Source organism: Lissotriton helveticus, chromosome 9, assembly GCF_964261635.1.
Source record: "Lissotriton helveticus chromosome 9, aLisHel1.1, whole genome shotgun sequence".
Classification (NCBI taxonomy): domain Eukaryota; kingdom Metazoa; phylum Chordata; class Amphibia; order Caudata; family Salamandridae; genus Lissotriton; species Lissotriton helveticus.
In genome coordinates this window covers 707,701,575-707,728,363 of record NC_136070.1, presented here as the reverse complement: position 1 = coordinate 707,728,363, position 26,789 = coordinate 707,701,575, and the positions used below count along the sequence as shown (strand labels likewise).

General features: G+C 42.5%; 1 protein-coding gene across 6 annotated transcripts in view; it reads left to right on the top strand.

Annotated features, from left to right (window-relative positions):
• LOC144782941 (uncharacterized) overlaps window positions 1–26,789 on the top strand; it is a 682,231-nt gene that overhangs the window by 487,066 nt on the left and 168,376 nt on the right. For 2 of the 6 annotated variants that reach the window (XR_013601326.1, XM_078662170.1), the window contains one exon: window positions 21,195–21,933. The exons of 3 other annotated variants lie outside the window; for them this stretch is intronic. The gene's annotated coding sequence lies outside the window, so the exon portion shown is untranslated. Of the gene's footprint in view, window positions 1–21,194; window positions 21,934–26,789 lie in introns of those variants that run through there. One more of the 6 variants, XR_013601325.1, reaches the window with a different exon arrangement.

Genomic DNA, 26,789 nt, shown 5'->3' with positions numbered 1-26,789 from the left:
ACTACAGAGGAAGGGCTGCTGTGCTGATTTGCTGCCAGAAGGACTGTCACTCTGTTACTCTGCTGCTCTGCTGCCTGCTGCCCTGCTTGCTGAGAAGGACACAAGATCTGCACCCTTCATCCCAGACTGAAGTGATTCCAAGGGTCAGCCAGATGACTTTCTGTATTGAGCTACAGGGATAAAACATGCTCCAGATGTTTCTTGGAACTGCTCAAACGACCTGCTGCCTGGACCTGCCTTAGTCCTGCTGGCCTTTGCTTGTGTAAGTTCCTGACCACGAAGTGGTGCCCCTCCGGACCTGGACCCTTAGTGTGGCCTCAGTTGAGCTCTCCTGAAGTTTTCAACTCTTTGCGTACACGGAGAGGCCAGTTTGTGCCAAGATCTTGCTGCCTGTGCCCTCTGCCAATGGGAAGTTCTGGCGAACCCAACTATCAGCGCTACAGCAACTGCCAACGATGACCAGCAGCACGAGATCTGCACTTCGCTACAACATCAACAGCTCATGGTGACCACCAACAGGGAGCTCCAGATCGACCATCCATGATGCCTGACAGGATCATAACACAACAGCGATGACCATCTATGACACCTGGCCAACTGTTCACGCTACATCGACGACAATCCGCAATGCTCTCCCTGCTCCTCTTTGCCCCCTTTACCACAAACGGTACTCTTCATGCAAAACTTTTGAAGTTAACTCTTTCAGTGGGAATAACCTGGTCCCTATATCCGGCCCTCTCTCGATTGCGGATGGCCTGAACTTGTGACTTTACTTACCTGAAATATTTAATATGGCATATCTCTGGGTTTTACTGATTGGATTCATATCGTTTTGGTGTCAAATCATTTATTACATTTTACTCTCTTTTTCTAAATTGATGTCCGATGTTATTCTTCTGTTGTGTTTTCACTTTATTACTGTTTGAAGTGCTGCATAAATACTTTACACATTGCCTCTAAGTTAAACCTGAGTGCTCTCTACCAGGCTACCAGAGGGTTGATCACACATTGATTTGGGATTTGCTAGAGACTTAACCTTGAGAAGGATTGTGGTTTCTGATTGATTAGGGTTTCACGCTCCTCAACCAGTGTCCCAATTTCCAAAACTAGTCTTTCTCAAAACAGTGGTATACCGTTGTCTGGGGTGAGGTCGGGCATAAACCCTTCTTATTTCCTTATCCCCCACCACCAGCTGGGGCTACATTGGCCAACCTAAAAATCTTTTTTCCTGGACTTTGCCACCAGCTCAACATACTCTTTCATTGTCAGGAAGTCTAAATTGGGTCCTTTCTTCTTTTTTTCTTTTGTCTCTTCTTGAGCTGGTACTCAACCCCGTCTCCATGTCAACACAGGTTTTTCTTAAGAGTTTAATGAGCCTAGATACATAATAGCCAGTGGTATCCTGGTATGTGTTTTATTTCTTGGAAAGCAAGCAGTTGTTCTTGGTTTGCTTTGGCTCTTCCGAGATATATGGGCTGATATTCTGAACACATCGTCTGCCCAGTCCCTTCGTTCATAACAATGACTATAATTTATATTATGCCACTGATGGTTGAGTCAGATTTCTTGTTGTTTCAACTTTCCATCTGTTTTTTGTTGCCAAATTAGCATATCACTCCATTACAGGCTACCAACAAGACCATGCTGCACTGTTGACTATTGCAACAACAATGTTATTTGTGTCAGTCTAGGCTTCTTAATACAATTTTTAGTAGACCTAAGCAACATTTTAATTATGCTGAAGTAACTGGAGTAAGTTTGGTAATTTCACATTACTCTTTTGATGCACCTTTTTCAAAATTATGAGTAATTTGGCACAAAAATCTTACCTCAGGGGCACAGGAACAATGTACCTCACGAACGAAAGTGGCTGCAGGCTGCTACTGTTTGTGGTTTGTGTTCTGTTGCATTTAGCGCTATATTCTTAGAGTAAAAAAGCATCCTCTGGTCCATTTTGGACACAAGGGTGCATATTATTCTACAAAAATAGTGTTAAATGCTGGTTTATACCCCTTGCATAGTTCTGCGTAATTTCACAAAACTTTGTATTCATTTCAAGTAATTAAGCTAGAGCAAATTACCCAAGTTATGCCCATCTTTACTTTTTAGTACATGTGGATCAGGAGCGTATGCCTGTTCTTAAAAGGGGCTAAAACAAAGCATGCAGATTGCTATAGTTCCAGGGTTCTGCGTTTTCTTTACTATATCGTGTGTGTGTACCTGATACCTGGAGCATTAATACGATAAAAAGGTGGAGCCCTGGTACCATGGGTTATGTCCCAGCAATAGCTCTTATGAAAAGATGAGCAGGCCAACTTTTCAATGGGCATCAGTCGTCCATTAACACAGTGAAAGAAATTGCAAATGGCATTCTACAAGACACACTATCCAAGCACTAAATTCCTTTCAGAACATAAACTAAGGATATAGCCAGCTTCAGATCACTCTGCTGTGCATGGATATTGGTCTACAGCATGAGATTTATGTGAATGTTGTCTTTCCGAGTTCAGGCTCATCCTCTGGCTTATGGGTGAAATGTATTTGTCTTATACTTCCTTCATCCTTTTAACACTTCTAGATTCTGGCGTAGTTAGGCATATTGAGTGTTCAGAACATGTGGGTGCAGGAAGTTGTGTCAGCTAGGGAAAACGATAATATTCTCCTCTGTGCTGGGTTAAACAATAGTCTATCCCATGTCCTTGGTACATGACAGGACTAAAGACGGCTTGTGCACTTCCACGTCCATTGGGAGTTTTGAGGGCAGTCTGGCACTAAAAGAAGAATCAAGATGCTGAAACCTCTCTAGAACATTGGGTGTTCTAGCACTGATAACAGAGGCTGCACCCTTTATTTGGGGTAGCAGAGTAGTGTTTTTTTTACTGTAATTGCCTTTCTTGGTATGCTATGTTTCATGCAAATTCAACTGGAGAACCTGCTTCTAGCTTTTACACTCTACCATCTTTCACATAACTGATTTTGTTGGTACCCACAAAGCACAGTAGAACCTGTTTGTTTCTTGGTGGCAGGCCGTTAGGGACTTCTAACAGCAGTGGGCAGTTTTTTGCCTTCACCACTTTCCTTGGTTCAAGGTGTGGTCTAAATCATTAACTGCTTCCTGCATTGGTGGGTTTGAAGTCCCTCCTATGGGATATAGTGGCAATGCAGTGTAAGCCTGTCTTTCACTCCTATTTGATTGGACTATTTTTGTATCATCAAGGATCATTTGAGGGATTTTCCATATCTTTCAGATAGGTACTGGGCAGTCGATAGAAAAGCAGTCTCTCTCAGGTGTCTCCCTATTGTCACAGCTTCCATACTTGTTTGCTCAAACCCCTGTCGTGTTACTGTACATGAACTGTGTTGATCCTCTTTTGACTTCACAGGTGTGGTCTGTGGCATACTTATATGGTGGAAATGTCCTCCAGAGTTCTTCCCTGCTACTCTCAGCCTAAGCAGGCTCTCTCATGTGGCGCTGTTCTGCATTACTGTGATAGGTGCTAAGATTCCTCAGTTCTGGGGGCTTGGTTGGGGCCTGTTGTCTGTGAATCCCATCATCTAGCATTATCTTTGAGCCACCTTGTGGCATGGGTGCCAGCCTTTTTCCATTTCCCTCATTGCATTTTTCCTGCTAACTTTGTCCTCTGTAGCTGGTGAAGGATACAGAGAAGTGTTGAAGTGTTCCTTCAACCTATCTCATAGATGCAGTTTGTGGAATTCTAAATGGCCTTCTCTTATTCTACTTTGTGCTTTTGTATAGATGTCTCATTGCATTGTTACATCATTGTTGACCATGTAACATTGAGATATCCAAGGAATTTTGTGCAGATTACTTAAAACCTCTCTTCATGTATGTATCAACCCTTGGGTTTCCTTTCAGGATAGGTAGTCAGATCCTCATCCTCTGTCTGATGCTATCCTTTCCCTCTTTGAGACATACGATGGAAGCAATTTGGGCTTTCTGTGAGCTTAAGGGCCCTCCTTAGATGCAACTTTGATTCCAACACTCTTGAGTGCTTCAAGTTGTCCTTTCCTTTGGTCAAACCTGTCCTGTCACTTGGCACTGGATTTGTTTTCCTGCTTCATGGTTTTGGTTTCAAGTAGAGTTCTGTTTGGTTTCTATCTCCATCTGGTGAATGACACCGATCTCTGCTGTCTGGTTGTTTTTTTGTGTGACAGATTTCTCTCTTTACAGAGATGCTTATGGTAATTGTAGTTCCGAGTGCTAAGAATGCATTGTCTGCACAGACAGATTGATGGGGAAGAACCTACGTAGGTATAGCCAGGGCCAATAGAATTAGGCAACGTTTTTGCATAATGATAGATTTGCAATATTTTTCACATACTCCATCATTTGCTGCATAATCTAGCTCATACAGGTCAAAAGAAGTGCTTAATGTGAGCCGGTGGTTGCTGGTGGGGGCACAGCACTTATTTTTGGAGACCTAGACTTATTTTTTCAATATCATATGTTTAAAAAATTGCAAGAGTGGGGAAAACCCAAAGCTCAGGAAGAAAAAAAGGGCAAAACAGTCGCATAAAGAAAGCAGGAACCATCAAGTGTGAGGAATTAAAGACTACTGGCCAGTGGTAGCCCTTTTCCAGGCCGCAGCACAAGCCTCAATGTAAAGAGGCATGTTTCCGACTGCCTCCAAGGCAGTCAGATCCTAATTTGGCAGTCAGGACCACCGAATACCTGTTGGACGGTCCCTTTACCACAGCGATGTTCGTTTGGCTGACATCGTAATCAGGCCCTTAGTGACTGTTAACACCTTCGGTGCTCATGACGAGCTGAGCTCGTCATTGGCCACGGCGCTCCGGTGCTCATGACGAGCTCAGCTCGTCATGGCCCGTGGAACGCTCAGGTGCGGGGAGAATTCCCCCGCTGTGCTGAGCGTTCCACAGGAGCCAATGCACCTGTGACAGGCTCAGCTCGTCATGAGCACCGGAGTGCCGTAGCTCATGACGAGCTGAGCTCATAATGAGCATGCGGGCGCTGTGCGCGCCCCCTCCCCCCAGCACAGCGGAGGAATAACCCCCGCAGCGAAGAGGTTAGTAGCATGCACGCTGAACATTTAATTTGATTTTGCAGTGGCATCTCTTTGACCCACTGATAGGCACTGTGAGAAACCTGCACTGCCTTCAGCCTCAACTCCTGAGATCTTAGTTGTGGCTTGTTATAAACACTGTTTATACCAAGTCACGATTGAGAGTTTTGGTACTGAGCTTAGAGTCATTGCTGATGTCTCTAAGTACCAGTTTGCTTACCCCACCACTTACTATTGTCGCCAGCCCTCACTGCTATTGGTCTTGATATTTGGCACACACCCACACTTAATTGAACTGGCCACCACTTTAGAATAGAGCTTCGGGCACCAGTGTTATTTCCTTCACAAATTAAGCACTGGGACTCAAAAGTTACTAAAAACTTGGTAACATGTGGTGCCACAGAGTAGAAGGCCATTCACAAAGGTCAACTGATCACCTTTTTGTTACTTATTGTTGTGCATGGATGTCAAACTAGTACTAATGAGGTGAAATGTTTGCCTAGATAGCTATAATGTGTAAAAAATAATAAAATAATGAGATAATACAGTCACAAAATGTGCAGCATATTTGTGTTTTCTTTCCTCATAATTTAATCTACCTTCCCAAATAATTTGGTACTCCCCTGCTGCATAATTCCAGCTGCTCTGGGTATAACTCAGTAAAGTTAGAACTGGGAAAATGGTCATGATTCTTTTCAGCTGATAATAAATAATCTAAGGGCTTCATTATGAGTTTGGCACTGTTGGAGCAGGCCGCCCCACTCCCACTCCCACACCACCAAACCTTACAGCCAGCTGCCCGCCAGATTACAAGTAACCTTTTGTCAGGCGGGTGGTCCTTTGGCGTTACCACAATGGTGTATGTTTAAAAGGTACCGCAATGGGCACATCAAAGCCTATTCCTGCACGGCATGGGCTGTGTAGAGCTTGCATGAAGGGAAGGGGGTGAATGCAGACAGGCGGACACACCATGCGCCCCCCCTGCATGTGCCCTATGGCCCTGAGGCAACAGGGAGACCTGTAGGGCCCCCTTTGTTCCCTCACCCCACAGTTTTTATGGCGGCCTCACCACCATGAAAACGGAGGCAGTGATGAAACTCCAAATAGGCTTGGCGGTGCCGCAGCAGCACCACCAAGCATATTGGAGCCTCTGACCACTGCGCCACCGCCAGGCAGATGTGGTGGTCCAATGATGGTACGACCGCTGTAGTTGCAACACAGCGGTCGGACAGCCGATGCAGCGGTCCCCTATTGTCACCGCACCTCCACTGTGAGGTTGGCGGTCCAATGGGCCGCCAAACTTGCAATTAGCCCCTAAATCCTATTCTTCCTCAAGACCCTTCTTTCAGCCCTTTCTCAGTTTATGTTTGGCTTGAGCAATAAATAGGAGGAGCCCGAAGTGCATGGCTCTTTTACAAGAATCACAGTGAGAAGAAGTCGTTTTTGCTTAAAGTCATGATTTTGCGGTACTGCATGTGAGGGCCTGTCTCAAAAAAGCAGACATGCCTCAATGAACTAAGGACCATTTAGGCAGCATGACGGGGCAAGAGGTTCGAGGCAACAGGACGTAGCAGGGCTTTTGAATTTTGCCTCCTCATTTCAGCCCAGCCGCCAGTCAGACCTCACCAAGGAATAGGAACTGTCAGTTTGTAACTGTGGCCGGTTACACCTAGATTTGAAGCCAAGAATGTCCTACGCTTTTAAAACTAAACAAGCCGCTGTTGTTTTGACTTGTGATGAAAGGCCTGCATCCAGATGCCGTGTTCCCCGACCCTGGCACACCAGCTTGACAGATTCTCAGTTATACAGCCTGTAAGTCATCAGTAGACGTGCCGCTGAAGGTCTTGTTCCTGCTGCTTCTTTATGCGTCAGCCAAACGACAGCCGCTGCCAAGTCCTTCACATGAGCATTATTATTCTGTTTGCTGCTCACAGAAGACAGTGTGGATGTCATTTAGAGATAACAATTGCTATACTTGGATTGCCCTTTGGTGCTTTTTGTTCTGCCCTTGCTACGCCTGGTCTCAGTTGTCAAGAATGGACACAGGAGCAGAAAGTATTGGGAGTTTTAAAAGGCCTGTTACACTATTTTTAGTTTCTTACTATGGGCCAAATGCGTCAAGCATTTTTGTGTTCGCAAATGGGACAATTCTCAGAATCAGCCCATTTGCGAACCCAAAAAATGCTTCTCACAGGTCTCAAACCCTATTTTGCGACTCGCTAACCTGTTACCGAATCGCAAAATGGGTTTGCGATTTGCTATTTCGAAGGGGCGTGTTTGCGGCATCCCTTCTAAATACAGAATCCAAATGGTATGTATGAATGTTTTGTGACTGTGAATGCGTTGCAAAACATTTGCATTTTACCACCTACTACAAGTAAGTGGTAACCCATTCGCAATTTGGGAAGGGGCCCCTCTTTGGGAATGGCAGTACAAATATGTTTTCAGAGCAGGCAGTGGTCCTAGGGACCACTGCCTGTTCTTAGAAAATTAAAAGAGAACTTTTCATTTTTCTTTTTTAAATGCAACTCATTTTCCTTTAAGGAAAACAGGCTGCATTTAAAAAAAACAAATTAGCTTTATTTAAAAGCAATCACTGACATGGTGGTCTGCTAACCCCAGCAGGCCACCATCTTCGTGATTTTAGCGATTCCTAGGGGGTCGCAAATTGTGAGCTACCTCATTAATATTCATGAGGCATGTCATTTGCTACCCCCTAGGTATCGCAGAAAGTGTTCAACACACTTTCATACATGCCGTTTTGTGATTTCCTAATTGAGAATCGCAAGGATTGGCAATTAGGGAAACGCAAAACGGTTCCTATGTACATCTGGCTCTACATCTCTTACAATGCAAACAGGCAGCTGCAAAGGGTACCAGTGGAACAATCAGTAAACCATGTTATAATTTTGGAGGTCAAAGACTTTGTGCTGTCACATATGTCACTTCTGATACTTTGCTGAACTCATCTACATGTACAATTATTCTTATGTGCAATTGTGCTACCAATAGTAATCTAGCATCCTGCTGAGGTACTTCTGCAATCCTTTTCGTCTCTGAGGACGACAATTTGCAGTATCTTGTTTTCTAGTCTTCCAGAGTCTCTACTTACTTTCAGGTGGTGTTATGTTTTCTAGTGTTGGATAACCTCAAATGGTCCTGTAGGAAGTCTATCTTTTCTGCGTGGTCAACCTGTTTTTTTTGCCTTTTGGTGGACAATATTTTTTGCTTGTATTTTGACTCTGTCCACTGTGACACTGCTATCTGTGCCTCAGTGTGTGTGCTGTGTAAACTGGTTTCATCCAATCAATATATTGAACTTTCCAGTACGGTGATAGTAAGTGGCCATGCTAATTTCGCCAGTGGCATAGAAGTTAACTGTCATAAATGGGTTGAATGTGTATTTACACCATTCACATATATGACAAAACATATGGCTTCAAGGAGCAAAATCTGGATAGAAGCAGATTAAAAGCACCACAATAACACTCACAAGGAAAAATGATTGTGACCTGCAGAAAAACGTTTCTATGTATCAGCTAAATCACAGCTAAAACGTGCCTTGTCCATCCACAGGGCTGGGGCTTACATATGAAATGCATTAAATACAAAAGGGCAACCCAATATTCCCTTGTGGGCTTGAGTATTTTAAATCAGGTAGGTAAGCATGCTAAAAAGGGATGTTGTTCAAACAAAACATTACCAAATCTTGATTATTTAATATGTCTAGAAAGACAACACAACTTAATTGAAAGTTGCACAATACTTTTTGCACCCAAGTCGCTTGCCTCAGATAAAGCAGCAAGTGCTCGACGCAACGCTGCCGCCCTTGTGTTCCCCGAATGATTCCTTGCAACCCAGGAGAGAGCTGTGAGTTCCATGTCCTCCCACCTCTCGTTTCCTGTGACTGAAATTGACTTCCTCCCCGATTGGTGTCTGTGGTTTGATGGATCGGATATTCCTCCATTTTGTGCAGGAGGTTGATGTGACTACAACCTGAGCCCTCCATCTTGGCGGCATGGATCGGATTCTTAGCTCTCCGCTTGAGGCCGGTCCTTGTCATTGCTTCGCCTGTCTGACTTTTGCCTCTCGACGATCCCCCATTATTGGGACGCCTACTCCCTATCGACTACAATGATCCGTTCAAGACATCCACTTCACCACCTTCTTCATGGCCCTCTCCAGAGCCAGGGTGCTCCAGCGCGGTGAGTGAGGCTGACCTCGGGTGCCATTGATTCCATGTCCCCGACTGGTCTGGTGGGTTTGTTGACATTGACTTCGGAGGGACTCTTGATGTTTAACCGTCTACTTTGCCGGTATGCCTGACTTGTCCCCCTCCCCACCACCTTATATGTTCTTCTTGGACTTGATATTGTGTTTTTCTTTCTTTGTTCCCTGGTATTCGATGCAATTTATGTAACTGTATATTTTACCCAACTTCTATGTAAAGCGCTCTGAAACCTCCGGGTCTAGCTAGCGCTTATTAAACTCTACAAATAAATAAATAAATAATACTTTTTACATTAAGAAAATACATTTCAAGATGCAAGTGTATTTATTTTTGTCAAAATGTATATAGAAATTCAAACTTGAAATTACAGGTGTTCAGAATATCAATCTCATAATACATTGACAATGATCACTGCAGTACTTTTCCAAGTCAGTATGCCATTTGTCAATGTATTTCAAGCCCACTTTCTGCATGGACAGTTAGAGCCTATCTCACACAGAAAAGTGGGGCTCTAAATGAAGTTTAAAAATCACTAAAGAGAAAGTTGCGGTATGCTTCGACGTTTTCATCCCAGTTGTTGTGCGTCTGTGAGACCTTCTTCAGGACTGCATAATTTCATAAAGATGATGAAGGACCCCCTTGAAAGTATTTAAAAAGAAACATAACTAATACAATCAAATATTAAAAACATACACCTGCAGTGGAGTGAGCTAAATATGCTCCAAGAAATGTGAGGATAGAACACTATCACTAGCTGAATAATTCAACAACTGTCTCAAATTAAGTATATCAAGCTTAATGTGAAAGAAATAAAGTTTATTAATGTGGTCATTTGAACAGAAAGTGAATGGTAGCGAAGACCTTCACCAAATTATATCTACTGGTATCTCCTAGATGTGTATTACATAGGAGATATGCTTACTATAAGGTCAGCCGGATAACGATTTGGACTGGTTGTGCGCCCTACCGAAGAGTCACGTAATGTGAAGGTCTAAAAGTCATTGAAGAGTGTGAATGAATTACAGGTTCAAATAAGATGAGTTATTTCATTATTAAACAAAAGGTGCAATATTTACACCAAAATATTTTTCGTGGTCCCACTAAAATGTATATGGTGGTATTTTAGCTGGTAACTCAGCATATGTATAAATCCTGAGGGGTAACTGGACAAAATATCCATTTAAAAATTACTGTGTCAATAATACAGTGACAATTAATATAGTGGGTATGAATATAGTTGTCAAAAATATAGTTGTAGGTGATGTTTAAAACATCAGTTTGATTAATAGCGATGTAGTTTATATTATTGGGTATAATATAGAATTTTAGTGGTAAATAGTGTGTTATATATTGTATTTTATAATCATACATGTTTAGTATTTATTTTAATGTTTTAATAATTTATAAATATGTTTACTTTGTAATTTAAAATTATTTTATGTTTTTGATATGTAGAAATATATTTTTAGTAGTTAGATATTGTATTTATAGGGAATAAGGGTGGGTATATTTAAAAAAAATATGTATTATTATTTATTTTGTAATTTCATTTTTTACAATGTTTATTTTACCTTTCAGAAATGTATTTTAGTAACAGGATGTTGAGTTTATAGGCAATAAGGGTGGGGACATTTTAAACAAAATATGTGTCAATATTTATTTTGTAATTTAATTTTTTATGAAGTTTTTTTATAACTTTAGGAATAGTTTTGAAGTAGTGGGGTATTGAGTTGATAAGGGGATAAGGCTGGGGAGATTCTCTTTTAATTTGGTATTAATGTTTACTTCTTAATGTGAAATTTGTAACTGTTTTTTGTTTTTAATTTCTTTTTTTTAGTAGCCGAGTTTCGGGTTGATAGAGGGTAAGGGGGTGAGATTTTTACATATTATTTATTATTATTATTTTTAGTTATGAGTAAAATAATGTTTTTGTTTAAAAAATGTTGCATTATTAAAAACAATGTTAAATAAAATAAATAAATATCTGCCAATGACGCTGGAAATAAAAAATATGTAAATACATGGTCAATCTAAAAAAATGTATTGGTTGAAAGTATAAGAATAAATTAAATATACAAATTGGAAAATATTTCAGATTAAAAATATATATATATTATTTTTATTTGATTATAAAACGCTCAATATTAGTTTTAAAAAGTGTGTAAGAACATAAAAGTGTAGTAAAAAGGGGATAATGTGTAGTATAGAATATATATAATGAATGTGTAAAAAAATATTATTGTAGGTAAGGATGTTTATTTTCATCTTTAATTATTATATGTGTTTTTGTTTTCAAACTTTGTTTTATGTTTCCTAAGTTTGTGTACATTGCAGTGGTAACAGTAAGTGTCACCCATTAGTGTCTAACACCTTACCTGACTTTGTTTGTATTGCTTTGGGAATATTAAATGGCACTCCTTTAGTGTCCAGCACCTTCCCTGAGTTTGTTTGTACTGGAGTAGGAATATTAAATGTCACCCCTTTAGTATCCAACACCTTCCCTGTTTTTTTTTTGCAGTGGAGTGGGAATAGTAAACACTCACCCCTTTAGTATTCAACACCTACTCTGAGTTGCTTTGTAGTGGAGTGGGAATAGTAAATGTTACCCCTTTAGTGTCCAACTCCTTCCCTGAGTTTATTTGCAGTGGAGTGGGAATAGTAAATGTCACCCCTTTAGTGTCCAACACCTTCTCTGAATTTCTTTGTAGTTGAGTGGTAATAGTAAATGTTACCCCTTTAGTCTCCAACACCTTCCCTGACTTTGGGGCTTAACAATGCTGGTCAAACCGACTGCCCGACTGCAGTCCTCGTGACCCCTTTCCAATGGCTGAGGCCGGAAATCTTCCCCCGCTGCATTACAATGCAGTCGCTGCTACCGCGGAGGTTGTATCTACGATGGAGCAGTTATCCCCAAATATGTTGCTGTAAATGCATAAAAAACTCACAGGAAACATGCACTGTACACATATGCATGACGTATGTGGGGATATGCCTTGTGCACCATGTACCTCATTGCTGGAGTGTGGCAGAATGTGCAGAGTCCAGTCCATGGGGATACATACTGCATGAGGATTTACCTGGAGTCTGGCACCTATAGGATCGCAGTAATTGGGCTGCAGTTGCCCTGGTGTGGGGGAGACCTGGAAGAAGGGATTCACAGTGAAGGCTGCTGGAGGGAAGCAAATTTGTGTGAGTATGCACCCTAAATCCTTAGTTTCTGAGAAGTTGACACAGGTGGTTGGACCTCCTCGGTCGGGTCATCGTAATACCTCATCGTAAACTGGACAGCGATCGGAGGTCACCAAACTGCTCTATGGATGCTGTTTTCCTCCGACCGCCATCTCGGCAGTTGGAGAAAAGCAGTTGGTCGGAACACAGGATGCATGCATCATAATATGGCTGTCGGACTGACCGCTTCTCACGAGACTGATGTGTTCTGACCGCATCTGACAGGAGCACGGTGGTCTGACCAGCATAGTAATGAGCCCCTGTATAATGGAGTGGGAATAGTAAATGTCACTCCTTTCGTATCCAACACCTTCCCTAAGTTTGTTTGCGGAGTATTGGAACTATTAAGGGGCTGATTACAATGTTGGCTGGAAAGCCTCCGACCGCTAGTCAGATTTCCGATCGTGGTCAGAGGCTTTCCGACCGACATGGGCGGTTTGCGGTCCAACCGCCCAATTGAGATTTTGCCAGTCAGAACATAAACTGGTAGGTCATTCCAACATGGTTTTGACTGGTTCTCGGAGTGTTCTGACCGGTCGGAACAGCACCGTAATCCCCTATGGATGGCTTTTCCGCCATCGGGATTACGATGTCGCTTTCCCACAGCCTTTGTGGCGGCCTTTCTGACATGGAAAGGCTGTCAGAAAGCGTCTTTGCTTTGCCTACGCGGCCTATGGTTGGTGACAGAGGGGGTACCTAGGGTGGAAACATCCTTTACAACGCAACTTTTACCACGCAGTGCCTTTACGACGCAACTTTTACAACGCAAACCATTACAACGCATTGCGCTGGGGGGCGCTCTAGGATAGGGAATAGGTTTAATTTACTATCCAACACCTTCCCTACTATCCACGGGGACTGGAGTTGGAATAGTAAATTAAACTATTCACTATCCAGCGCCCCAAAGCACTATGCGTTGTAAAGGCATGCGTTGTAAAAACAGCGTTGTAAAGGCATGCGTGGTAAAAGCATCCTACCTAGGGTACCCCGCAGTAAAACCCCGCAGTAAAATCCTGCACCATGGTGTGCCTGCCACAGGGTGCAGCATTTTACACACACACCCTTTGCTCATAGGAGCCTGTATTACGGCCGCCTTATGGCCGTAACACAAGCTCCCACAGAGAAAAGTGAGCATCAGACTGAACAGTGTTCAGTCGCATCGTAATCAGGCAGTGGGAACTGCCGACCGGAAGTAGGTCGGTCGGTACAGACACCGAGACGGTGTTGGTCATAGGCAACTCCACCTGACCTAGTAATAAGACCCATAATGTCACCTCATTAGTGTCCAACACCTTTTCTTAGTTGCTTTGTAGTTGAGTGGAAATAGTACCGTATTTTCCGGTGTACAAGATGAGTTTTTAACCCCTTAAAATGTTCTCGAAAGTCAGGGGTTGTCTTATACGCCGGGAACCAGATTTTTAGGATGGAAGCAACGCTCCACCGACTTTGAATTTGGAGCAGAAATCAAGTTGGACCGAGTCAGCACCCACGAGCCCTCCAATATGGCCTCTGGGCTCTTGCTTCACTCTGCGCACGTTCGCACTCCCTGTGCCGTAGCAGATGGTGGCTCGGTATTGGAGGCACTCTGTCAGGGCCCACCTCATGCGGTCTGGCGTCTTCTCTCCCAGCTACTGGTCCCCCTTATATTCGTGCTTATGTGAGCCATACTAGTTAATCCCCTCTAGCTCCCACGGAGGGGGCGGCGATTGTCATTGTCAGGCCTCCTCGGTCCTCCGGGGGTTCCATATTTTCTGAAACATGCGGGGGCAAGCACAGGCATTATTCACCTGTGTCTCCACCCTCATACACCAGCCAAGATTCAATTCCTATACCGGCACTGTGGGCAGAGTGGGGCTCCCCCATCATTTAGCTATGTCCTGCCTTGCAAACGAGAGAGCTATGTTACGAAAGAACAGTGTGTACATCTCTAGGGTTTGCTCCCCTCATATGCTCAGCGTAATGAACTGTGGCGAGAGTGCCCCCTGTCAGTGCCCCCCGCCGTGTGTCATGCCTAAGTAGGTATGTCCCTGGGTTCAGGTGTTGTCACGCACTTACCGGCTGTGTACGGTAGTCGTGCCGCTCCACTCCAGAAGGTGACATGGTGAGCTCTGCTTCCACGACCCAGGAGCCAGGAGCTGATGCCACTCGCGTCGGTGTGCAGTCTCTTACAGTCCTGTAGTGCCGATGGGAGCAGGCTCTCACAGGGGCATTTTATGTATTTTCTAACTGCTTGTTCAGTCTAAAGACACAGCGGACACATGCGCTGATCAGGCGTCTCTCTCTCCTTCCGATGTGGCCATAAATCTCACATTCATCGGAAGGAGAGGAGCATCAGTAAGTCATCTCCTCAGTTCATGGGCATTGAAAGGGGACTGTAGAATGTTCACGCCAGCAATACAGTACCGGTACATAATGTTTTGCTGCAGTTATGGTATTTCTGAAGGGTGATTAAGGTTACCATACTTTCCTGATGAATCACAAACACACTGCATTTCTTTTTAAGATCGGATGTTGAATCCTTACACGCCTTCTTTTGATACACACGCATAATCCCTGAAATGCACTGTTCTCCATGGCTGTTTAATGAAAGGAGATGCTTGGAGAGGGCCTGTAGTGTGAGCACATAGTAAAGATGACACTAACAACACGTTTTAGAACATGAGAGGAACTACAAACCTCCAAATCCAAGCAGTTTGTATGCAGTGTGCACACGAAATACCGGTACCAGTACCAGTACATCGCTTGCCGTGATTGGCCGGTTGTTGTAGACAGGAAAGGCAGTCAATCTGGTGAGCAGATACATGTGGTGGTAAAGACAGAACAGCACAGCACCAGTATCTGTACTGGTTCATACAGTACAGCACCAGTACATACAGTACAGTATGCAAATGGCTAACAGTCAAGAACCCATCATGGCTCCAGCAGCAGCAAGAAGAAAGAAATATGAAGCCAGTTACAAACTTAAAGTTGTAAACTTTGCGATGGAACATAATAACTGTGCTGCTGCAAGACAATATGGAGTAACAGAAAAGATGGTTCGGGACTGGAAAGCAAATGAAAAAGCATTAAGGAGTATGCCAAGGGGTAAGTGTGCATTAAGAAGAGGCACCCCACATTGGCCAGAACTCGAAAAACATGTAGCAGACATGGTGAATGAGCATCGCCAAAGCGGTTATGTAGTGACACGAAATAAAATATGTTTGTTTGCACTTCAGTGGGCCAAATCTAACCCAGATCTCAGCAACAGATTTAAGGCCACTGTATCCTGGTGTACTAGATTCTTGGGAAGGCATAATCTGATATTGAGGCAAAAGACGAAAATTGCACAAAAATTACCTGCAGATTTTGATGCCAAAGTACATAGTTTCCATCGCTACGTAATACAGCTTCACAATAAACATGGCTATGCGTTAAGTAGTATCGGAAATATGGATGAAACTCCAATGAATTTTGATATGATTGCAAATAAAACTGTCCATCCAAAAGGTGAAAAAACAATTTTAATAAAAACAACAGGACATGAGAAGTCCTGTTTTACAGTGGTACTTGCATGCACAGCTGATGGCAGCAAACTGAGACCAATGGTTATTTTAAAAGGAAACAATGCCGAAACTCAAGTTTCCTGTTGGTTGTTTTGTACATGTGAATGAAAAAGGCTGGATGGATGAAGAAGGGGTAAAGCTATTGCTTGATAATGCATGGAGCAGGCGACCAGGTGGACTTATTCAAAAACGTAGTCTACTGGTGTGGGATATGTTCAGGGCTCATTTAACTCCCAGCACCAAGCAAAGGCTGGAAAGAATAAAAACAGATGCTGCAGTTATTCCTGGAGGATTGACATTGTTGGTACAGCCACTGGATGTGTGCCTAAACAAGCCATTTAAAGATCGCATTGGAGAACAGTGGAATGAGTGGATGGTTAGCGGCGAAAAGTCATTCACAAAAGGAGGAAGCATGCGTGCTCCACAGTTGGATGTTTTGTGCAAGTTTGTCATAAAAGCCTGGAATGATATTGATGCAGAAACAGTCATCAAGTTTTTCAAGAAGTGTGGCATATCAAAATCATTAGATGGTATGGAGGACGATGTGGTGTTTACCACTTAAATAAATTAAGACAAATGTAGAAGTTCAACGAGGTGTGGTTTATTAAACCTCATCCACAGAATGCACAGGCTCAACTGCCAGGAATCCCAACAGGACATTCCTAGCAACAGATCATAGAGAGAACGTTCCATATTCTAAAGAGAACAAACTATGTAGAAAATAACAAGCACAGCTTAGCATTACACATCTTCCTTCTTAACAAAGAAAAGAAAAACATATCGTGAAGATGAATAAGAAAAGCAAATAAAACTATGGAAACAAACGAAAACGAGGAAAACGAATTCAAACATAGTCATTCATGTAAACAGGAGTCCTGCGTAATCTTTGGCTCCTAGTACGAACACCAGAAGCATTACTGGAACTAAGTGAGGGAACATTGACAGGACCAAATAAATGTTTATCAGTATCACTATCATCTTGTTCCCCACACTTGGACCTTACTACAACCACACGACTTTTGTTCCAAATTCTTCCATCATTAGTTTTGACAGCATTCCTAAAAACATTTATGACCGATCTAACATTCGTGTACTTGGACCAAGATTGACGTCCAACAGGTGCTTTTATTTTGACCAAGTCACCTATATTGACTTCTTGAAAATGAACACATTTTTTATCATCAAAATACAATTTCCTATTAGCTTGTTTCACCAACTCCTTCTCCCTCCAAGAACCAATGTGTTTATCCACTAACCCTTTATTCAACTTCATCCAACCAGGACACCACATCGTATTGGGAATTCTGCCTTTGAATAACTCAAAAGGAGATCTCCCAGTGGTGGAGTAAGGTGAACAACGGTAAGCCTCAATCCTTTCTTTGAGAGCTACTTTCCAATTTAAACCATTAGCCCTCGCAAGTTGAATACATTCTTTCAACGTCTTATTCACCCTCTCAACAGCACCATTTGTCTCGGGATGATACAATGAAGATTTCTTATGGATAACACCACGAAGATTCAAGTATTCGCTAAAAACAGAAGAACAAAATTGAGGACCATTGTCTGACAATATACTGTTAGGAAAACTTTCCCTTTTGAAGATTTCCTCGAGAAACTTAATAACAGAGTGAGATGTAATATCATTAACTGCACACACCTCAATCCATCTAGAATACAAATCAATCACAACTATCAAATAAGGTGTGTCAGACACACCAGGGAGCGGCCCTAAGATATCAATGGCAATCTCGTCCCACGGATGATTTGGTAAATTCCTACAAACCATGGGCATTTGCTTAGTCTTAAGAATTTTATCACTTGCGCAACACTCAACACATTCTCTAACAAATCTCTCTATTTCCAAATCCATACCCGGCCACCAAAACTGTGTCCGTAACATCTCCTTAGTCTTTACAATACCCAAATGACCACAGTGTGCATGCAACAACAATTTTTTCCGCAAGACAGAAGGAGGTATAAGTCTTACACCACGTGTCAACATGCCATCATTAATTGACAATTCATCAGAAACAAGAGACCAAGGTTTCTCTAAGCGTTTCTTTTCTTTCAACATACTCATAACCTTAACAAGATCCTCATCTTTTGTCAGTTCATGCTTCCACTCATTCTCCTCAACAACACCTTCCGTAATTTCACATACATTGATAACATCATCATCTTCCTCCACCACAATCTCTGCAAACACATTATTTCTTTTTACCAATCTAGAGAAACAATCTGCAGATTTTTTAGAAACACCAGGTATGTACCGTACCTCAAAATCAAACTCTGGCAAAGAGATAATCCATCTCTTAATTCTAGACGAAAATTGAATCTAAACCTTTCTTAAAAAAACTCTTTTAAAGGCTTGTGATCAGACATAACAAAGACCTTAGTTCCCCAGATTACATTTTTAAACTTTCTCTAAGCCCAGAAAATCGCTAAAGACTCTTTCTCTATAACAGAGTAATTTAACTCAGGTCCTCTAAGACACCTTGAAGCACAAGCAATTAAAGAATCTTTACCTTGTTTACTTTGAACCAAAACAGAACCAAGACCTTTATCACTAGCATCAGTGAATAAATAGGTTGGGAATCCTGGAATAAAAGCATGAAGACAAGGAGCTTTCTTCAATTCCTCTTTTATCTCAACAAATTCTCTCTTGCACTCAACTGACCATTCAAAAACCATACTCTTTGCAGTAAGCCTTCTCATGTTCTTGGTTTTATCACTAAATGCATAATGAATTTCCCATAAAATTCCACCATACCAAGAAAAGAAAGTAACTCCTCCTTATTTACAGGTTCAGCCATGTCATCAATGGATCCAACCAACTCAGATTTAGGAAAAACACCTTCTCTCTTTATACAGTGCCCAAGATAGTTCACCTCTTCCAGACCAAACTTACATTTTTCTCTCTTAAGAGACAACCCAGCTTTACTCAATCTGTCTAATACTGCACACACCCGATCATTGTGCTCAGACATGTCAGCTCCATAAATCAATAAATCATCTTGATAACACTTTACCCCACGCAGACCTTTAAGAATACATGCCATTATACGTTGAAAAACTGAGGCAGCTGAAATTAGCCCAAAAGGCATCCTTTTAAATTTAAATGTGCCCATATGAGTAATAAATGCAGTCAAGTCCTGACATGACACATCTAACTCTACCTGGTGGTAGGCAGAAGCTAAATCTAATGTGGTAAAGTACCTCGCATATTCCAATGTTCCTACGATTTCATCAATATTTGGTAACGGAAATCTATCCACAATAACTTCCTTATTTAAGGCCCGTAAATCTATGCATAAGCGAATCTCGCCAGTAGGTTTCTTAGCTATAACAATGGGTGCCAACCATTCTGTTGCCTCAACAGGCTCAATAATTTGATTCTCAATCAGTTTATCAATTTCTTTCTGAACCTTCTCTTGTTCTCCTAAAGGAATCCTTCTTACTTTTGCCACAACAGGAATAGCATCTTTCTTTAATTTTATACAGTGTTTATACCCTTTTAAGCATCCTAATTTCTCATTGAATACACAGGGAAACTTTTCTGCAAACATTGATGACAAATCCTCTACCTCTTGTATTTGCACTTGAGGTGAAGCATTTGGATTAAGCTTTACTCCTAAATCACGTTGATGCCTCCAACTGATCAGAGCATCTCCATGTTTAGCTACATAAACCTTTCCAGGAATAATGCGACTTCCCAATTCAATAGTAGCCATAAAATAACCCAACAATTTGATTGGTTTGTTCCCATATCCCAATGGTAAAATGTCACTTCTTAAGAGTTTAACATTTTTTCCAAAACTTCTGTGTAATAATGTCTCATCAATCATTGTGATTTGCGAACAAGAATCAAATTTGAACTCAATTAATGCATCATCAACTTTTAGCAAATGAGAAGGGTGTTCTAAATGTCCTCCATTAACTTGAAAAGTCACAGTCTTTACCTGAGGTTGAGACCATCTTCTATTAATGTTCTCTCTTTTGTTAATTTTAGTTCTACAACATTTTGAAAAATGCCCCCTCTTTCCACAAGTATTGCATATAGATTTCAAGGCAGGACATGTAGGAGAGTTCGCCAAATGACCTATGTTTCCACATCTAAAACAGGAAAACTTGTTATTAACATTTGTGACATTAGGATTAGTACTGATCAAGGGAGAATCACTTTTGTCTATAGTAGTTTTGTCTTCTTTCTTCAATTGACAAATTACTTCTTCAACTTTTAATTCACTTTTATTCTCTGTGTCTGATACTCGTTCTTTTTCTCCTTTCAATTCATCTACACATTTTGTCATGTGTTCAACTTGTTTCGCAATTACTAAAACTTCTTCCAAAGGAGGTTCATCTTTTAACCAGAGTTCTTTCCGAATACTGTCATGTGCACATTTTAAAACAAACTGGTCTCTTATTCTTTCTTCCAACGTTTGTCCAAATTTACACGAGGAGGCCAACTTCCTTAACGCAGAAACATATTCTTCTACGGATTCATCTTTCTTTTGACCTCTCAAACCAAAATGATATCTTTCCATAATAGCACTCAATCTGGGAAGATAATGCCTATCCAATTGTTCAATTGCTATTTCATATTCGTTTAAGTTTCTTTGTTCAGAAGTACTTAGTTCCGGTAAATGTTCCAATACATCCTGTCCTTCACCTCCCAAGCAATGGAGTAATAAAGAATGCTTCCTTTCCGCACTCAAATTAGTTCCGCACACTCTCGAATAGTTTGCAAATATTTTCTTCCATTTCTGCCATTTTACGTTAGGTTCTCCTGGACTAGTTAAAAAAACGCTGGCTGTGTTACATTTTGCATATTTTTTTTATTTTTTTAAATGTTATCCTCTTTTCTCTTAAATATCTCTCCTTTATTTTACACAAATAAAAATTACTTATTTATTTCTCTCTTTTTTTTTTTTAAACTTCTTTTTGAGTATCTTTATAATTTAGTCAGAGTGTAGAGAGAAAAAAATATGTTAAATAACTTCTTATCACTATAGAGTTATTTATCTATAGAAAATACCATTTAAACAAGTACAGATAACTCAAAGCAAAAAATAGCACTAGTTTTTTTTTTATAAGCCATTATTGATAGGAGAACGTTGTATTCTATTATTTCTTCTCTTTTTTTTTTAGAGTCTACTTTCTTATGTCACAATGTCTTTGCAGCTGAAGGGAAAGCTGTTTACTTAATGCGTCATTGACACGCACCCGCTGACACTCAGACGCTGAACAATGCTCCCGACGAAGCGTACACTGTCTTCAATGGAACGCTGACGCGCTGTTCTCAATGGAATGCAGACGCGAGTGAAATTGACATCATTGAAACACAAGAGCGTTTGTCTGCTCACAGTGAAACGCAGACGCGGGTGAAATCAGCGTCACTGAAACGCAAGGCGTTTTAACAGCGTTCTGAACGGCTTATCCTGATTTCTTCAAAAATCAATTTAAACCCATTTACGGCCTCCCGCCACACTCCTCACCGTGATATTCAGCAACAAGAGTCGCTTGTCTGCCGCTGGAAAGACTACGCTTTCATTTGAATTTACTGCCGCTGGAGGAGTGAAAAGGCGATGTTTGAGCAGGCTTCGTTTCGATGCTTGAGCAGGCTTCGTGTTGAGGTAAGGAGGGTTCTTTTTCCGATCGTCGCCACGTCGATGACGAAGAGGAGGATTTTAAAGGCTTTTAAAGGGAAACTGTCACGCCAGCAAATTCTGTAAAAATAGCTTGGAGTTATGAAAAGTTTAATCCACTTGCACTGTTTTATGTTTACCATACATGTTTGATGACAAACAGCCTTATGTTTATAAGTGACTGTTTTTCATATGGTTCTAAAAAAAAATTGTGACTAAAGCAATATTGTTTATACAAACAATTGGTTTGAGTTCAGTCTTTGAGTGTGTACAATAAACGCTTAACACTTTCCTCTGATAAAGCCTTACTGCTCACCCACACTACCACACTACCACACTACCACAAACCGAGAATAAGGTGCTCTCTACTTTTACCTCTGCCTACCCTTGGGGTTCCACTGGAGACTGTGCCCACTATACCTCACTTTGGTATAGTATATACAGAGCCAGCTTCCTGCAATTGCATGTCCATCAACAAGACAGGATTGAAAGACAAGATCCAATGACACACAGTACTAAAACTACGATAACTCCAGAGACCTCCTTCACCCGCTTTCCAAATCTCTTAATGCTGGCAAGATCATGGGTAGGAATTTCCTCATGAAGTTTCAAAAAAAGTAAGTGCCATAATCAGAAACATCCATTGTCCCGTGTGAGAGCAACCCCACCACCGACAGTACCTTCACTTTGACTGTTCCATTCTACAGAATATATGGTAACGGTAACTATAGACACCAAGATGGGGCACCAACAGGACTATGCCCATATTCAAAATATATAGGAACAGGACAGTTCTTTACACTTTACACTTCATGTCACGGAGGAGGACTAGAATCAATAATAAGCCCAAAATAAATTCTCAAAATGGCTATGGCTATGGATATGCAGGACTGCGTTGGAAGAGGGGGTAGTCTTATACGGCGAGTATAGCACGAAACCTACATTTTATCAAGAAAAGTAGGGGGTCGTCTTATACGCCCAGTCGTCTTATATGCCGGAAAATACGGTATTTATCCCTTTAGTGTCCAACACATTCTCTGATTTTGTTTGTAGTGGAGTGGGAATATTAAATGTCACCCCTTTCGTATCCAACACCTTCTCTGAGTTGCTTTGCAGGGGAGTAGAAATAGTAAATGTTACCCCTTTAGTGTCCAACACCTTTCCTGACTTTGTTTGCAGTGGAGTAGGAATAGTAAATGCAACCTCTTTAGTGTCCAACAACGTCTGTGACTTAGAGCCTGAGTTAGATCTTGGCGGTCTTACCGCCATCTCGCCGCAATGCCAATTCCTAGTACTCCGCCAAGTCAACAGTATTTAGCCTGACAAAGAGCAGAGCTCTGTCAGGATAATGGTCCAGGCTGGGGCTGTGTCTTCAGGGACAAACAACTGATACACTGAGGTGCATCTGTCATAAAAATATATCCTTGCCAGGTCAAAATTTGAAGTGTGCTTAAAAATATGCCCCTGAATGTTTTTAAATGGACAACAGTTGAAAAGGAGACTTACTTAACTACTTGAGCTAACACTTCATGCGCCAGTTACTTACCGGTAATTGAATTAGTCTGAGTCCTCTTACCTCGTTTCTATTCATTACAACATTGAGGCATTCCTACCTCACCAGACACCAATACCTTGTGAGTTTTCTCCACCAATAATAACTACCCTCCTTCCTCCTGTAAATACCACGTAACCCGACACAACACCAAAGAGTGGTTAGCCTGGGACTACCTGAGAGGAAGGGGGAGATGAAATAAATAGAAGCGAGGGAAGAGGACTCAGAGTAATGCAATTACCGGTCTGTAATTGAAACAATACCTCATTGTCCCTTCCCTCACTTTCTTCATTACAACAATGAGGTGTACAAAGCCAAACAGGACAACCAAAAACGATAATGCACAAAACCAGGGAAATTAAATAGTGCAGAAAAAAAGAAATGTACCACTATTCAGACACCATAGTGGACAATACTTTACACCCAAATACCACAGACCGGTCAACCTCTTGCACAATCCAGTAAGGAGAAGCAAAAGTCAATGGGGAAGCCCAGGTGGCTGCCCTGCAAATCACAGCAATGGAAGCCCCTTGGGCCTCAGTCCTGGAGGTAGCCATAGACCTTGTAGGTCTACCATGAACCCCTCAGGGAGAAACCTGATCAGAAGCCTTGCAGGCCAGAGAAATCAAAGTCTGAACCCATCAAAGAAGAAGTGGAAGGCCTCAACCCCTTATTCACAGAGCCAAAATTCACAAACAGGGAATCGGGAAACTGAGGAGAAGCAACCCTGTCTAAATAAATCAGAATAGTTAATCTGACATCCAAACAATGCAGCCGCATTTCCTCCTCAGAATGAGGGCAAAATAAACTCCTGGTCCCTATGGAACTGGGAATCAACTTTGGACAAGAAGAAAGGAGAGGCCTCAAAATGATGCTGTCATCAAAAATCCTACAAAAAGGATGCTTAAAAGACAAAGAGGCCAGCTCATTCAAATGCCTAGCGGAAGAAATTGCCTACAAAAAGAACAACTTATGGGACAACAACCATAAATCCACGAAGTCCAGGGGCTCAAACTGAGGAGCCAACCATGCTTCCAAAATCAAAAACAGATCCCACGAAGGGAAGTCCTTCAGGGGAAAAGGAGAAGGAAGATCATTGTTACACCGTCTGAAAAGATGCCCCACCAAACCATCTGAATCAGACCGATTGTTCAAAGCAAGAACTCCCAAAAGCCTTACTAGCAGGCCATTGAAGCTTAAGGGAAGCAGCCTTTAAACCCAAAGACGTCCCATCCTGCAGAAACATCATCACCTCAAACAAGTCAGTTGAAGTAGGGTCCAAACCCTTACCCTGACACCACTTTCTGAAGGAATCCCAGTGATGTAAGTAAGATTTATTGGTAAACGAGCATCTAGCACCCTGCAGAGTTGGAGCCAAACTACCCAGAACCCCCTTATGCAACAGACCTATCCATTCAACCTCCAGGCCGATAGCCTCATCCTTGACAGAACATCCTACTGAAACACTGAGAACAACAAAGGGGAGGAGTAAGCAGTAACAACCACTTCTCCTCCTGCCTCATCTATACAAGAAGAGTAAACCAAGAGGCGCTGCACCAAGCCGGGGCAATGAGAAAGACCAATACCCTCACCCGCCGGCCCTTAAGAATGAAACTGAGAATCAGCGGAAAGGGAGGGAAAGCATAAAGAAGCCCATGCAGCAACCTGCAGGAGAGAGTGTCCACAGCCCAAGCAAGCCCCTCCCTGGTCCTCGAGCAAAACAGAGGTACCTTGGCATTGAAAGAATTCCCAAAAAGGTCTATCGCCGGGACACCAACTGATTTATAAGCTCCACAAACAGCTGCAGCCAGAGGAAAAAAACCACTGACGATACAAAGTCCCTGCTGAGAGTGTCCACCAGTGTATAGGAGCCCCCCTGAATGCGGATCGCAGATGCTGCCAACAAATAAGACTCCACCCAATGAAAGAACTTGCCCATCACCTGAGCCAGAGAAAGAGACCAGGTGCCCCCGTCTGTTCACATAAGCCATAGCTGTACCACTGTCTGCCCTGGCCAGAACAACAGCCTCCTTCAGAAACTGAGAGAAAACCTTCAGAGACAAGCGGATAGCCTCCAATTCCCTCCAGTTAGAAGACCTCCTGCTCTGAGACAGGGACCAAGAGCCTCTGATCTGATATACCCCCATCCGGGCCCCCCAACCTGATAGCCTGGCATCCGTTGTGACACTCAGTGGAGCAGGAGGGGAGAGAGGGATACCCCTCAGGACACGCTCCTTGACAAGCCACCAACCTATGTCCAACTTGATCTGATGGGAGAGAGGAATCTGAGAGGACAGGGAATGGCAATTGGGAGAGCAATGAGCTAGGAGGCGAGCCATCAGGTTGTGCAAATAAAAGTGAGCCCAGGGAACAGAAACCCAGTTGCTGCCAGATACCCCTGAGCCTGGAGCCAACGCACCACCATCTGGGTGGGCCACGCAAAAAGACCCAGAATGTGGGCCCGGATCTTTGGTGATCTCACATCTTGCAACGTGACCATGCCCATACCGGTAAGAAACCTTGCCCCAATAAACTGATGGTCTTGGTCCGTGACAAGGCAGGACGTTTCTGGATTGATAAGAAATTGGTACCCCTGCAAAATGGCCAGCACCACCTCCATGTGTTTGAGAGCCAACAGCCTTGTGAAAGAGCGAACAAACCAATCATCCTGGTTAGCATGAAGGAAGATCCCTTGACGGTGAACCAATGCCACCAAAGGGGCAAAAAGCTTTATAAAGACCCTCGGGCAGACTTCAGACCGAATGGCAGTACAGGGAACAGAAAGTGGTTGTCCCCTATCGCAAATCGCAGAAACCTCTGATGATCTTGTGCCATGGGAACATGCAGGTAAGCATCTTGGAGACCAAGGGAATTATGGACTGTAAGGTCACCATCTTGAAATGAACCATCCTGACCCACCCATTAACTCTCTTTTGATCCAGAACTGGCCTAAAACCCCCAGACACCTTCGGAACTAGAAAAATAACCGAATAGCAATCCATTCCCCACTCCGCCGCGGAACAATCACCCTCTTTACTAGAAGAGCCTGAACCCCCTCTAAGAGAGCTTGCTTCTTTTCCAGATCCCTGGGAATAGTAGTATAGATGATGCCCCACCCGGAAGGGTGATTGACAAAGTTGATAAGATAGCTGCTCCTGACAATGTTCAAGGCCCATCGATCCTTCACACCCCATCTCCAGGCCTCCAGGAAAAACAAAAGCCTACCGCCCACAGGAATCGATGACCACGTGCAATAGTTGTCAGGACTTCTGCTGGAAAAATCTTTGTTGATTATTGGCCACCGCCAAGGCAGATTACCTTTCAGGATGCAACTTCCTCCAACGATCCGAAAATGGCCTTGAAGGTTTCTTTGAGGAACAAAAGGAAGAAGGCTGATCCCAAAAGCGCTGAGAGGAATAAGGTTTCCCTTTGAATGGCAGAGCATGTTTACGATCCTTGAATGCCTTGGTAAATATGCTGTTCAAATGATCCCTAAAAAGCAAGAAACTGTAAGCAGATGAGTCACGCTGTCCCTCAATCGCTGCA